The sequence below is a fragment of the Leopardus geoffroyi genome, chromosome C1 (genome assembly GCF_018350155.1).
Source record: "Leopardus geoffroyi isolate Oge1 chromosome C1, O.geoffroyi_Oge1_pat1.0, whole genome shotgun sequence".
In the NCBI taxonomy this organism is placed as follows: Eukaryota; Metazoa; Chordata; class Mammalia; order Carnivora; family Felidae; genus Leopardus; species Leopardus geoffroyi.
In genome coordinates, this window is record NC_059328.1 from 25,792,221 (window position 1) to 25,804,993 (window position 12,773).

The 12,773-nt window shown below is 48.3% G+C and overlaps 1 protein-coding gene across 10 annotated transcripts in view; it reads right to left on the reverse strand.

Annotated features, from left to right (window-relative positions):
- Positions 1 to 12,773, reverse strand: part of CSMD2 (CUB and Sushi multiple domains 2) — a 610,060-nt gene that overhangs the window by 322,582 nt on the left and 274,705 nt on the right. The window contains exon 1 of one of the 10 annotated variants that reach the window (XM_045476610.1): positions 5,854 to 6,248. The exons of the other annotated variants lie outside the window; for them this stretch is intronic. The gene's annotated coding sequence lies outside the window, so the exon portion shown is untranslated. Of the gene's footprint in view, positions 1 to 5,853; positions 6,249 to 12,773 lie in introns of those variants that run through there. 10 annotated transcript variants of the gene reach the window in all.

Below are 12,773 nucleotides of genomic sequence, written 5' to 3' on the forward strand. Positions count from 1 at the left end.
GGAAGCCAGTGAGGCTTCTCCAGTCCCAGTATCTGCTTTAGCCCCAAGTATCTGCTTTAGTCCCTGGAGAAGCTCTGAGGGACACCCGTTGTCCATCTCTCCCACACCTTTACCCACCCTGAGGACTCCTGGTAACTCTTCACCCCCAAGGCTTAAACTCTTGGGGCCCTGTGTTGCCTACACATCTTTACTCTGTTCTGCTCCTGCCTCCTTGGACGTAAATGCATACATATGTGAGAGTTTTCCTGGCAACTATCCCATAATTGGGGGCTTACATGTTGGAGTCATCACATCAGACTCTGCCACTGAGATGGTGTCGTGCCCCACTGGAAACTCTCCAACATCACTGACACACACAACAACACAGGGAGCTATCAGAAGCATTATATTGGGTGGTAAAAGAGTATATACTGTATGGTTCCATTTATATGAAACCCTGGAAAAGACTCATCGATAGTAAGAGAAAGCAGATTAGTAGATGCCAGAGTTGGGGGTGAGAGGTACAGGTGGGGATCCCCAGGGGAACCTCCTGGGGTCATGGGAATGTTCTGTATTTTGAAGGAGATGGTGGTTATATGGGAAGTACATGTTGGTCAAAGCTCTGAAAACATTTAAAATGGGTAATTTTAGGGATGCCTGGGTGGCTCAGTCAATTGAGTGTCTGACTTAGGCTCAGGTCATGATCTCGCAGTTCGTGAGTTTGAGCCCTGCATCGGGCTCTGTGCTGACAGCTCAGAGCCTGGAGCCTGCTTCAGATTCTGTGTCTCCCTCTCTCTCTGCCCCTCCCCAACTCATGCTCTGGCTCTCTCTCTCTCTCTCTCTCTCTCTCTCTCAAAAGTAAATAAACATTGAAAAAAATGGGTAATTTTATTTTGTGTAAATTAGACCTGAACAGAGTTCATTAAAAACAAATCTCCAGTGGCTTCTATCCTTAGAGTAAGACCTTACTGTGGCCTCAGGCTTTAAAAAAGCCAGGGTGTTCTCACCTCTCTTACCTCCCCCTCTCCTCATCTTTATTTTTTCTGCTCCAGTCACACAGGTCTCCTTGCGGTTCAAAGCTGGCCAGACCTCTTTTGGCCTCAGGGCCTTTGCACTTGACATTCTCTCTACCTGCTAGCTGGCTCTTCTCCCAGACGTCCATGTGGCTCACCTCCTCAGTTCCTCTAAGTTTTTGATCAAATGTCACCTTCTTAGTGAAGTCTTCCTGGTCTGACTCCTGCCTGCCTTCCTTCCCTGAGCACACGTGTAAATGTGCAAACACACACACACACACACACACACACACACACACACACACACACTATCTCCAATCAAACAGAAGACCTTACTTGTAGTGGGACACACATTGCTTTTTTGTGCTTCTCTGTCTTTGTACTTGTTGCTCTGTCTGCCCTTTCCCATTGTACCATCTGCACAGAGAGGTTAAGAAGCTTGTTCAAGGTCACACAGCCATGAAATGGCAGAGGTGGCAGTCAAACTCAAACCACTCCACTCTGAGCCTATGTACTCAGCCACTGTGTTGTATACTGCCACATACATGCAAGCATGAAGGAAGGCGGTGGAACAGTTTAGGCTGAATTCCATTCTGTTTCTTTTCTTCCCCTCCCGCTTCCCCCCAGGATCCTCTTTAATTCTGCTCCCTCTTAGAATCATAATTAAAGGAGAGAAACACAAAGAGAGATTCTCCCCTCCAAACCTTTCTGTCCACATTAACTTCACTCTGGGGGGCCTTGGGAATTCCAAGTTCGCCCAGGAAATTGCTATTGCAGTACAGCATAAAATGTATTTAAGCAATTACACTCAATTTTTTTTTTCTTTTTGGTAAATTGACTTCCGTTAAATGGGGCTTCATTAATGGAATCTGGCTTGGGGAGAACAAAAAAAACAAACGCTCCCTTTAATGCATGTAGTTGATTATGGGAAAAGTGGCTTTGAATTCCCCTCCAGAAAGCTCTAAGTTCTTCTCTTGGTAATAGGACAGCTCAGAGCAGACTTCATGGAAAGCATTTCTTCTTAAGAAGCTTCTTCTACAGTTAGGATGTTGGGGCGCAGAGATGAAAACAGTGAGTCTGCAAGGAATCACTGCCTACCTGTAATCTGAGGGGGAGTACTAGAAGATTCTGCCTTAGATTTCAGTATTCCTGAAAACTGACATCCTCGGGAGAACATTCACTCATTCATTTACTCACCAAGCACACATTGTATAAAAGGCACTGTGCTTGCCAGTGGGTGCCACTCCCACTTGTTCCCTGGATATGGGAAGTCTTTGCAAAGCCTGAAATCTACCAGATTCTACTGTAATGTCCCCTTCTCTGCCCAGCCACCACTCCTCAGGCAGTGGCATCTGGCTTCCGTGTTCCAGAGAAGCTCCTATGGGCTTTATCTCTTAGCTAACTATGTGCACAGCCTGGATTTGACTCAGGGTTGAAGACTCTGCATCCTAGGGTCGAACAAAAACCATCCTTCCAACCACAAAGGTGGCTGGGGAGAATGTGAAATATAGGAGGTGCTGGCCACTTTATCCCCACTCCCAAACTCTCTTTCTTCCCCACCTGCCATCTGCTTTCCTCTTTGGGGGATGGAGAGGGCACCACGATGCAACCAGGGAAACCCTCTGGATGCCTTGATGGTAGTGAGCAAAGGACACCAAGGCCTTTGTTGGAAGCCGATTCCGCTTCCCCCCCCCCCCCCACCCAAGCCACCTCTCATTTCTGAAGTGAGACTTTATTGACTCAGCCCTGACACACCCATTCTCATCACCAATGATTTCAGTATCAGTTTTCCTTAGCCAAATACCTAGGATTCTTGCTATGTCAAAACAAATGCTTTTCCTTAGACAAACTCAGGATGTTACACACTTTCCTGGAATCGGGCAAATGCCCAGGATGAATGAAGTTCCCTTTTGGATATGGACTGCCAGAGTCCCTGAGTCTTTAGACTTGTCTTTGGAAAGACATCTCAAGGTTCCGGTTCTCAGCAGTGCCTACCCACCTCACTTGTTCAGGCAGCTCTGAGCAGCTGAGCCATGGTATGAAGATTCAAATCCCAGCTACCTACCTGGACGTTTGGGGGCTTGTTTGAACAAACCCAAGCTTCTGCCAATCAGTCTAGCTCCCCAGTGTTCTTTCTCCCCATAACCCACACCATCCTCCTGGTCACCCAACCCAAGCATCATTCTTAACTCCTCCTGTTCCTGCCCTCCATGGCCAAGAATTCTGGGCCTCACAACCTTGTCATCCTCACCTGGACTACTGAGTCAGCCTTCTGATCTGTCCTCTGCCCCCAGTCCATCTCTGTACTCTGTGGGGAGATCTTCCCAAGTTCCTGCCTTGCTGGAAACCCAGAAGCAGAGGCCCACCAGCTCCAATATCATAAAATCTAGACTTTTTCATGCCTTCCCTCTCCAGTGACACCCACTTCGAGCTCCAGCTTCTTCCATGTCTCCATGCCTTTACAAATGCTACTCCCTCTATCTGCAGTGTCCTTTCCTGTCACCCCACCTGACTACCTGGGGAAATATCACCCATCACATACACCTAACCAAATGTCTCATTCTTTCCACATCTCTCTTTCCCTGCCCCCATGGGAGAAGCATTTGCCTTCACTGTGACCCCTTTGCACCATGCTCAAGCCCTTACCATCATGCCGATACACCAACTCACAACCATCTCTCAACTAAAAGCCAGGCTCTGTAAAATCTGGGACAGGATTTCCTTTATCTTGATATGTCTAGCAACACAGCACAGTGCCTGGCACAAAGAACAAATCAATTCCTTAGAACAGGGGTTGGCAAACTAGAGCTTGCTGTCCGTTTTTGTAGATAAAGTTTTATTGGATCACAACCATGATCATTCATTTACATTTGTCTGCTTTTATGCTGCAACGGCAGAGTTGAGTAGCTGTGACAGACACTGTAACCTGCAACGCCCAAATTATTTATCTCACCCTTTGCAGAAACATTTACTAACACCTTGAAGTCTTGAAGATGACATAGTTGGTTGGTAAAAAGTAATTTGTGAGGAGGGCATAAGAACACATACACAGCTAAAGCATTTCATTATAGTGTGCAAATAGCTAAATGCACATTTACTCGTCAATCCATTTAATGTAGGACCAAGGTCTTTCCTTTGACCATGGTTTTGTTCTCCACACTGTCTGCCTTATACAAACTACACCCACAGTTCATTGCTCACCATGTTTAACTCTTCTACGGCACGTTCACTCAACACATATTTATTGAGCACCTACAATGTGCCAGGCTCTGTGTGGGGCACTGGGGAGGCCGCAGTGAGCAAGATGGACTTGGTCCCTGCCCCAATGGAACTGACCCAGTGGGGTGCAACTGTCTCAGTCACTCACACCTAATATTGAGGGAGTATTTCTTTTTAGAGATTCTCCTTCATGGAGTCATTCCAAAGCATTCAATTTAGTTTCCATAGATGCAACTCTATTTCCTTTCATACTCATATTTCATCAGCTTATGTGATGTTTAATTTAAATCACATAATTACAATAACAAGTATGACTGGCACCAAGAGAGTTGGCAACAGACCCATCTGATTCTCAGAAAGTGCAAGACTCAGCTGGTGGGAGCATGAGGTGCATGGGCATTGAGGGTGGGGGTGGGAGACGGCCTGCAGGCAGCTGGCAATTCACATGCCACAAGGCATCGGTCAGGAAGATCTAGCAAGGCCGTGGGAGTGCCAGCCACCCCAGGGAGCTGCTCTGGTGGAGAGGGCTAAGTACTGAGCACTTTTATTATCCGTGCTTTGTGAAGGAAGGAAGGAAGGAAGGAAGGAAGGAAGGAAGGAAGGGCGGCCTCTTGCTTTCAATAGTGGGGCATCTGTTCTAATCACATCCCCTTGGCTATCAGGAGAGTGGGAATCAACGAATCTTAAAATCCTAATTGAGGAGGACTTCAGAGGACTCCTAGCCCTAAAGGTTCACTATGTATGGATCTCATCTACAGCATTCTCGACAGAGGGTCAGCTCCTTGCCAAATTCTCCCTGTCCCCTTTGATCCACCCCCAATCCTTTTTCTAGCTACTTCCTTACCTTCAGGTGGGATCTTACAGCCACTGGCTCCAGAGAATCTGGTTGGCTGCCCCGGTGTATCTGTGACTCTTTGCACTTCCTCTACCCTGGTACTTGTCTCACCAAGCATCGTCCAGGGGTCTGCCTCACCCCCCAAACTGTGAGCTCTCTGAAGACAAGAGCCATGTCTTACTACTTAAGTTTTTTCCTCAGTACCTTGCATGGAAAGCTAATACATGGAAAGGGCTCGGTCAATACCACTCACTAGAAGAAGGAACACCTGAATGAACAAACGAATGAATGAGATCCTGCCAGTGAAAGAAGAGGGCATATGTGGGGAGAAAGGCAGGCGAGCAGGTGAGCCTGGAGACAGAAGGGAGAGCCTCTGAGGCCATGCTGGGTTTCATCTCCGTTTCCCACGAAGACGAAGCCAGGCCGCCCCAGCGCCTTGGTCCCTCAGCCCTCACTGTGCTCCCCATTCACTTGGCAGCTGCTGGTACCTTTCTGGGGGACTCTTCCCGTCCTGACATATCCCCAGGGCAGGATCAGCGAAGTCTGGTAATCAATGTGGGCAAATGTTCCTTCTTCCCCCAGAAGCAACTCAATAAACACAAATTATCAGGGCTCTTCCCTGCTCAGCTAATTGTTAGCTCCGGGGAACCCACACAAACTACATCAGGTAAACACTTTTCCTCCAGAAGCACCGCTCCCTGGAGGGCGTGTATCTGAGGCCGGGAGTGCCAGGGGCAGGGCTCCTGGGATGCGGGTGTCAACACCTGCGGGTGAGCGCCCCTGGGGCTTGCGTGTTGGGGACGGCACCTTGAGAAGGTCTGGGAGTGGCCTGGGGCGTCTGTTCCTTGCGTTCCCGACTCAGCGGCTGACCCAGGAGGGCTGCGGCGTGGGGCGTCTCCTGTCTCTGCGCAGAGGCTGTGCTCAGGATGCTGCCCGGAGCAGATTGGCGCTGGGTCTTGCAGACGGAGGTGCGGCCCGGGGCCAAGCTTTGGGCGAGGGGGCTGGTGGCCGGTCCTCAACTACCTTTCAGGGGACGCCGGCCTCCCTCATTTTCTGTCTCCGCGACTAAATCAGGCAGAGCCACAAGCCTTTAAAGATGAGGCTTCCCACCGGAACCACGTGACCCCCAGGCCGCAGCTGATTGGATCAGGGTGGCCATGTGACCCAAGCGGGGCCAATCGGCTGATCGGACCGTGCACTGGCTTAGCCGAAGAGGGGCCCTGCAAAGGAGATACGGCAAAGGAGTGGCCCAGCGTCGTTGTCTGCACCTCTGTCGCTGCCACCCCTGCTTCATTGCTCTTACAACACGTGATGTGCCTTGTACATTCGTTGTCCTACTCCCCGTCCTGCTCCGGTCTGATTGGGACAGAATCGAAAAGCAGTCTCTGCCCTGCCTTGCTGCTGAACCCTTAGCTGGCCTTAGCCAGTCATCCCCTACCCTCAGCCAGTGCCTCTGTTGCTCTAGGTTAGACCTGCGATCCGGCCTGGAGACCTGATGGTCCTATGCCCTAAGATGTTAAAGCCTGCCCCTTCAGGCCTGGCCCAGGAACGGGGTGCAGGCTGTGGGAGCCTGGGGACCAAGGTACACTCACACTCTACCTGGACCCTCTGGCCTTCCTGCCTCAGGTCTGTGCCTGGGTGGAGATGTCACCTGTCTGGGTCATCACCTGTCTTGTTCCCCTACACAGAGGCAATGGGTTTAGGGAGGTCAAAGGTTAAGGGTCGGGCCTCTGGAATCAGCACAGCCCTGTATTTGAGTCTGGATTCCGCTGTTTTCTAGTTGTGTAAATGTGGGTATGTGCCAAAACCTCTGGGCCCCAGTTTCCTAATCTGTGCATTGGGGGTCCTGTGAACTTGTGTATATATAAGGTGTCCAGGACTGTGCCTGACACATAGCAAGTGCCTCACAAATGTGAACTATTTTCTTCTCATGCTTTGGTCTGAAGGGAGAAGGGATGGGATCTTATCAGTGCCTTGAACCTTACCTTCCAGAGCACACAGGGATTAAGCAGACCTCAGAGCAGCCTGGCCTAGGTTTCCCTGGAGAAGTAAGGATGCCTGCATCCACTCTCGTGATAGAACAGTGCGGGGGGGGGGGGAGGGGAAAGGGGAAGGACAAGGCACTCTGTGGCACCCAGGGTAGCCATTCCAAGTGGCAGCCACCTTCTCTCCTCCTTGGGCAGCCCCAGCTTGACCTCCACCAGCTCCTACTCTCTCAGCCTTGTCCATCTTCCACCTGTCACTGGCAGACATGAGTCAGAGAAGGGACCTGTCCCCCTCCTAGGGAGGGTAGCCATCTATACCTTGCAGAGGCCTCTGGGGATTATATTTGGATAGTACTTCTCATCCAGAGGAAACGTTTGCAGATGGCTTACCAAGGAGCCTCCCACGCCAGCCTCTGCCTGCCACTCGGCTGCCATTCTGAGCCTGAGCATCATCGATGTGACCCTCCCCCTCCAGGAGGCAGCTAGCCAGCCCTGCTTGAGATCCTGGCAGCTCTGAAGCCCTGGCTGAGGGCATGAGCCTCCAGTCGGCTAGAGGATGTATGGCCTAAAACATTTCAGGGATGTGCAGGCCGGTGAACAAGGGGTCCTAGTCAAGACGCTGCTGGATTTGGATGCTGACTTCATACCCATTGGCTTTGTGACCCTGGGAGACTGCTTCATCTCTCTGAGCCTCTCTTTCCCAGTGTGTGTCTCACAATGCATTGTGATGATTCAGGGTGATGTGGTGATGCTCGTAAACTCCTGCTCAGGCTTCAAGACACAACAGCCACATATTCTTGATCATGGCATGTCTCCATGCAGGAAGGGAGACTGATAGGCAAAGGGCCATGACAGAAAGCAGTCTGGGGTAAGATTAGGCACATGGGCTCTAGGAAGCACTTATCTGGGTTCAGGGCTCAGATCTAAACTTAACCAGTTGTCTAACTATGGGCAGGTAATTGACCTGCTTTGGGTCTCAGTTTCCCCATCTATTTGCTAAGGATAACAATAGCACCCATCTCATAGAGCTGATAGGAGGTTTAAGAGAGATAACAGGTATAAAAGCTCTCAGTACAGTGCTTGGCACATAGCAAGTGCTCAAAGTGCATTCACTATTATTATTAAGGGCCCACAATGTGCCAGTGTTGTATGTATACTTTCTGAATAGCAAACCAGAGGTGCAGCTGTTTGTACAGCGGAGCACAAGCAAGTCGAGGGGAGAGGAAGGAGATAGGAAGGAGAGAATTGACAAACAGGGGAGAGGAGAGTTCCTGTCTTCCCGTATAGCTCATCTCCATTACATCTGGGGTAATACTTTTGGTTTCAAATGGCAGAAATCCAGATCAAATCAGCCTGGAATAGAGAAGAAATTATTGGCTGCTGTAGTCAAGCTGTAGCTGGCCCCAGGGATGACTAGACCCAGGGACCCAGATGCCACAAGGCCCCACTCTTTGTGCCCTATCTCTATTATGCTCTGTCTGCTGGCTTCATTCTCTCTATTGCGAATGGCGGATGCTTAAGTCTGGAACCATGGCCTCCCTTAGCAGTTCCGATTCACCCTCACACCTTCACTTCCAGAAACAATACAGAGATCCCTTCCCTTCCAATTAGAAAAAGCCCACTGGAAGCTTCTGATTAGTCCAGCTGGCATATGTGCCCACTCCTGGAGCCAAGGGAACGGACCCCTCCTAGACCTGTTTGGGACCGTTCTCCAAAAGAAGGAATGGGCTCAAAGGGAGGGAGGGATTGGTGCTAGGCAAACAAAATGAGAGATGTTCATTGTGATTGAAAGAGGCAGGGGGCTGAACAAAAAGATCAGGGACCAGGGTGCCTGCTGGCTCAGTTGGTTAAGTGTCTGACTCTTGATTTCGGCTCAGGTCATGATCACATGGTTGTGACATGGAGCCCTGTGTTGGACTCCAGGCTGGGTGTGGAGCCTGTTTAAGATTCTCTCTGTCCCTCTCCCTCTGCTCCTCCCCTGCACACACACATTCTGTAAAAAAAAAAAAAAAATCAGTGACCACTCTTCCTACTCTGTGGTATAAGAGAGTGGCTTTGTCAAGGCCTGTGAGAGGTATCCACGGCTCACTGTGGGCATTATCTCCCCAAAGCTGGTCTTGTTCTAGATCTCATCCTCTCCTCCCTTTTTGTATCCTGCCAGAGGTAAGCAGGTATGCCTGACCCCCACCACGCTGATCCCATTCTTATGCCTGATCGTCTGTCCCATTTCCTGTCTACTTGTTCACTAGTCCACTGCTTCGACCAGCCTTTGTCCTCAGTAGTGGACCCACGTTCCATGTGGACCTACCTGCACATGCTGGTGTGGTTCTATGGGCTACCCCGGTCAGTCTACCTGCTTGACTCAGGGCATTCTACGAACTGTGGATAAACTGACCAGATCCATCTGGAATGAGAGATCCACCAACCCAAATGAGAAAAGTCTCCCTTGAATCCCTTAAGTGTTGAGATTTAGATACCTTATGCTGCTTCCACCTGCCCTCCTCCTGCAATACTTGGCCTTGTTCCTTGCTGGCTTCCTCTTCTCCTTGGCCCCAGCCAAGGAGTTCTGGGACTCCCAGTAGAGGCTAAACACATGGACTTAAGAGTCAAACCAACCAGAGTCTGAGGCCTGGCTCTGCCACTCGTTGCGGTGTGGCCTTGGAAAAATTAATCTCTCTCTCTAGGCTTTTCTGGCAATGATATACCTAAAGCATTACCATCATTATTATTAAAATATTATGGTCACATGCGATTGAGCAACAGTTCTTGGCATGAGGTGAATGCCAAAGAGCCTAGGCCTAGCTGCTGACAACCCTGCCTTCCCCACCAGTCCGGCTTCCAGGAAATTTCAGATACCTCTTTCTACCACCATCTCCTTTCCTAAGACAATATCCGTCCTTCAATTACTGCTTATAAGTGGCCATCAGAGAATCAGTCACACTGCTCCAGCAACTCACAGCTATTTATTGAGATGTGTATGTGCCTATGCGCATGTGTGCACGTACATGAGTGGCGAATGAGTGAGTGAATGAACTGAAAGAATCTAAGAATGAATTAATTGGTAAGCAAACGAGTGAATTAGTGACTTAATGAGTCAGCAAGTGAGTGAAGAAGAGTGTGTAAAATTGAGTAGATCATGCTCCTTGCTCCCACAACTAATCCAATAAGCGGTGGCATAAATTTTTCATCTTTATTAACACAAACAGAGGTTAAGAATAGCACAGGAAATGTTACAGACCATCAGCTGGATGAGAAAGATACTATATTCCTTTCTTCTCGCTGCTTTAACAAATTACTACAAACTTAGTGGCCTGAAACAACACAGATTGTCTTACAATCCTGGGGGATGGGGGTCCAAAATGGGTATCGATGGGCCAAGATCAAGGTGTCTACAGGGCTGTGCTCTCTGGAGCTCTAGGGGAGGATCTGTTTGCTAGCCTTCCCCAGCTTCTGGCCACATCGTTTCCTGGCTTGTGGTCTCTTTCTCCATCTTCAAAGCCAGCAGTGCTGCATCTAATAATCTGCATCTGTCACCACATCTCCATCTCAAACTTTTGACACTCCTGCCTTCCTCTTACAGCGACCCACGTGATTACATAAAGTCCACCCAGGTAGCCCAGGATAATCCACCCATCTCAAATCCTTAACATAATCACATCTGCAAACTTTCTTTTGCCATGGAAGGTAGATAACACAATCATGGGCTTCTGGGTTTCAGATGTGGACATCTCTGTGGAGCCGTTATCGTACCTATCCTTCCTCAAGAGGATACCTTCCTCACAAATACCTTCCTCAGAGGGCATATGCAGTCACTGATTCCTATTCCTACCCCACTGGAAGAGGGGCAGGAGGGGGATGAAGGAAGCATCAAAGCATTTACTGGATGCCCAAGCCTGGTACTTTTGCTCTTCTTCTTGTGGCCTGAGCACTGGGATTTTTGAAACCTCCTCAGATGGTTCCAGCATGCCCCCAAATTTGGGGAACACTGTTACAGAAGATATGCCAAGATCATACGCCACTACAATTGAGGGTCAAATCTGCCCTGAGATTTCTGGAAGAGAAGGGTCAAGGTATCTCAACTCTGGGTGCACATTACTGTCAGCTGGGGAGATTTTCGAAAGACTTTTTATTTTGAAGTGAGAAGAGAGTTGCAAAGATAGTACAGAAATTTCCTGTAGACCCATCACCCAGCTTCCTCTAACATTAGCATCTTACATAACCATGCTACATGTATCCAGACTAAGCAGTCAACATTGGTACAGTACTGTTAGCCCAATGGAAGACTTCATTCGGATTTCTCCAGTCTTTTCACCAATGCCTTTTCTCTTGGTCCAGAATCCTGTCCACATCTTCCATAGCACTGAGACACTGAATCTACTTAGTCTTTAATTTGTGTCAGTTTCTCAGGCTTTCTTTGCTTTCCCAAGACCTTGGCATGTTTGAAGAGTACCAGTCAAGTATTTTGTAGAATATCCCTTAATTTGGGCTTGTCTAACATTTTCTCATGATTAGACCATGGGTTATGGAATTGGGCAAAGATAACCGTTATTGATTAAGGTGGTATCTGTCAGTTTTCTCCACTGGAAAGACACAATTTGAACTTTTCCACACTCTATTCATTAGAAGTGAGTCCCTACGTCCAGCCCACATGGCATGGGTATGTTATTCTCATCATTTGTTAGTTGCTCCATACTGCTTTGTTACCACCTCATTGCTCTTTATTGATAAGGTTGTAACAAGCTAGACCCAGCTAGTAAGCAGCAAAGCTAACATTTGAACTCATGTCTCCCTGACTCTAGGCCATGTTCTTTCTACTTCGTTATCATTCATTGCTAAGTCAAGAGGATCTCACAGTCTCTAAAGTAAGAGCAACCACTCAGCTTGCCTATGTAGTGCTCTTCAAATCAGTCCAAAGTAGGTCATGAGATCAGTCTTCAGGTTGCACTTTAAAGAACAAAATAGGAACTATAACAGGATAGAAAAGAGTATATCACACACATAGTAAGTATAGTTTCATAAAGCTTTTGTTTCTGTATACTCTGTGTTTAGAGACCCTTATCTTTACAGTGGGGATAAAAATAGCACCTCCTCCAACACACACACACACACACACACACACACACACACACACACACGGTTGTTATAGATTAAATCAATTGATGTAGGTAAAGCACTTAGAAAAGAGACTGGCACACATTAAGCAGTATATAAATATTATGAACTATGCATGTGCACAAATGGGTCATGATGTAAAATGTATTTCCTATTGTAAACTGCAATTAACAAGTTAGAAAACACTGAACTCATATCTCTAGACCAGCGTCAGCAGATTTCTGACCTCCAGCCCACTACTTGTTTTTGTAAAGTTTTATCAGGGGCATAACCACACTCCTTGGTGTATACATTGTCTATGGCTACTTTTGAGCTACAATGGTAGAGTTGAGTACTTCCGATAGAAGCCATATGGCCCACAAAGTTGAAAATATTTACTATCTGGTTCTCCAGACCCATAACCCTGCCTAGAGGTCATCTCATAATACAAGTGTTGTTAGATGCCTCTATTGAGGCCATCTGGCCCTGTTCTGCTACTGCCCTGGCAGGCATGTTTGCCCCTGCAGACGATTCTGGGCTGTGTGACTGCTGGGTGCTTGGGCCTTGAGAAGCTCACTACCCTCGACACTGAACTCGTGCCCACGCTTGCTTTATTTATCCACCTCCATGGCTGTTCATGGTGGAAAGCCA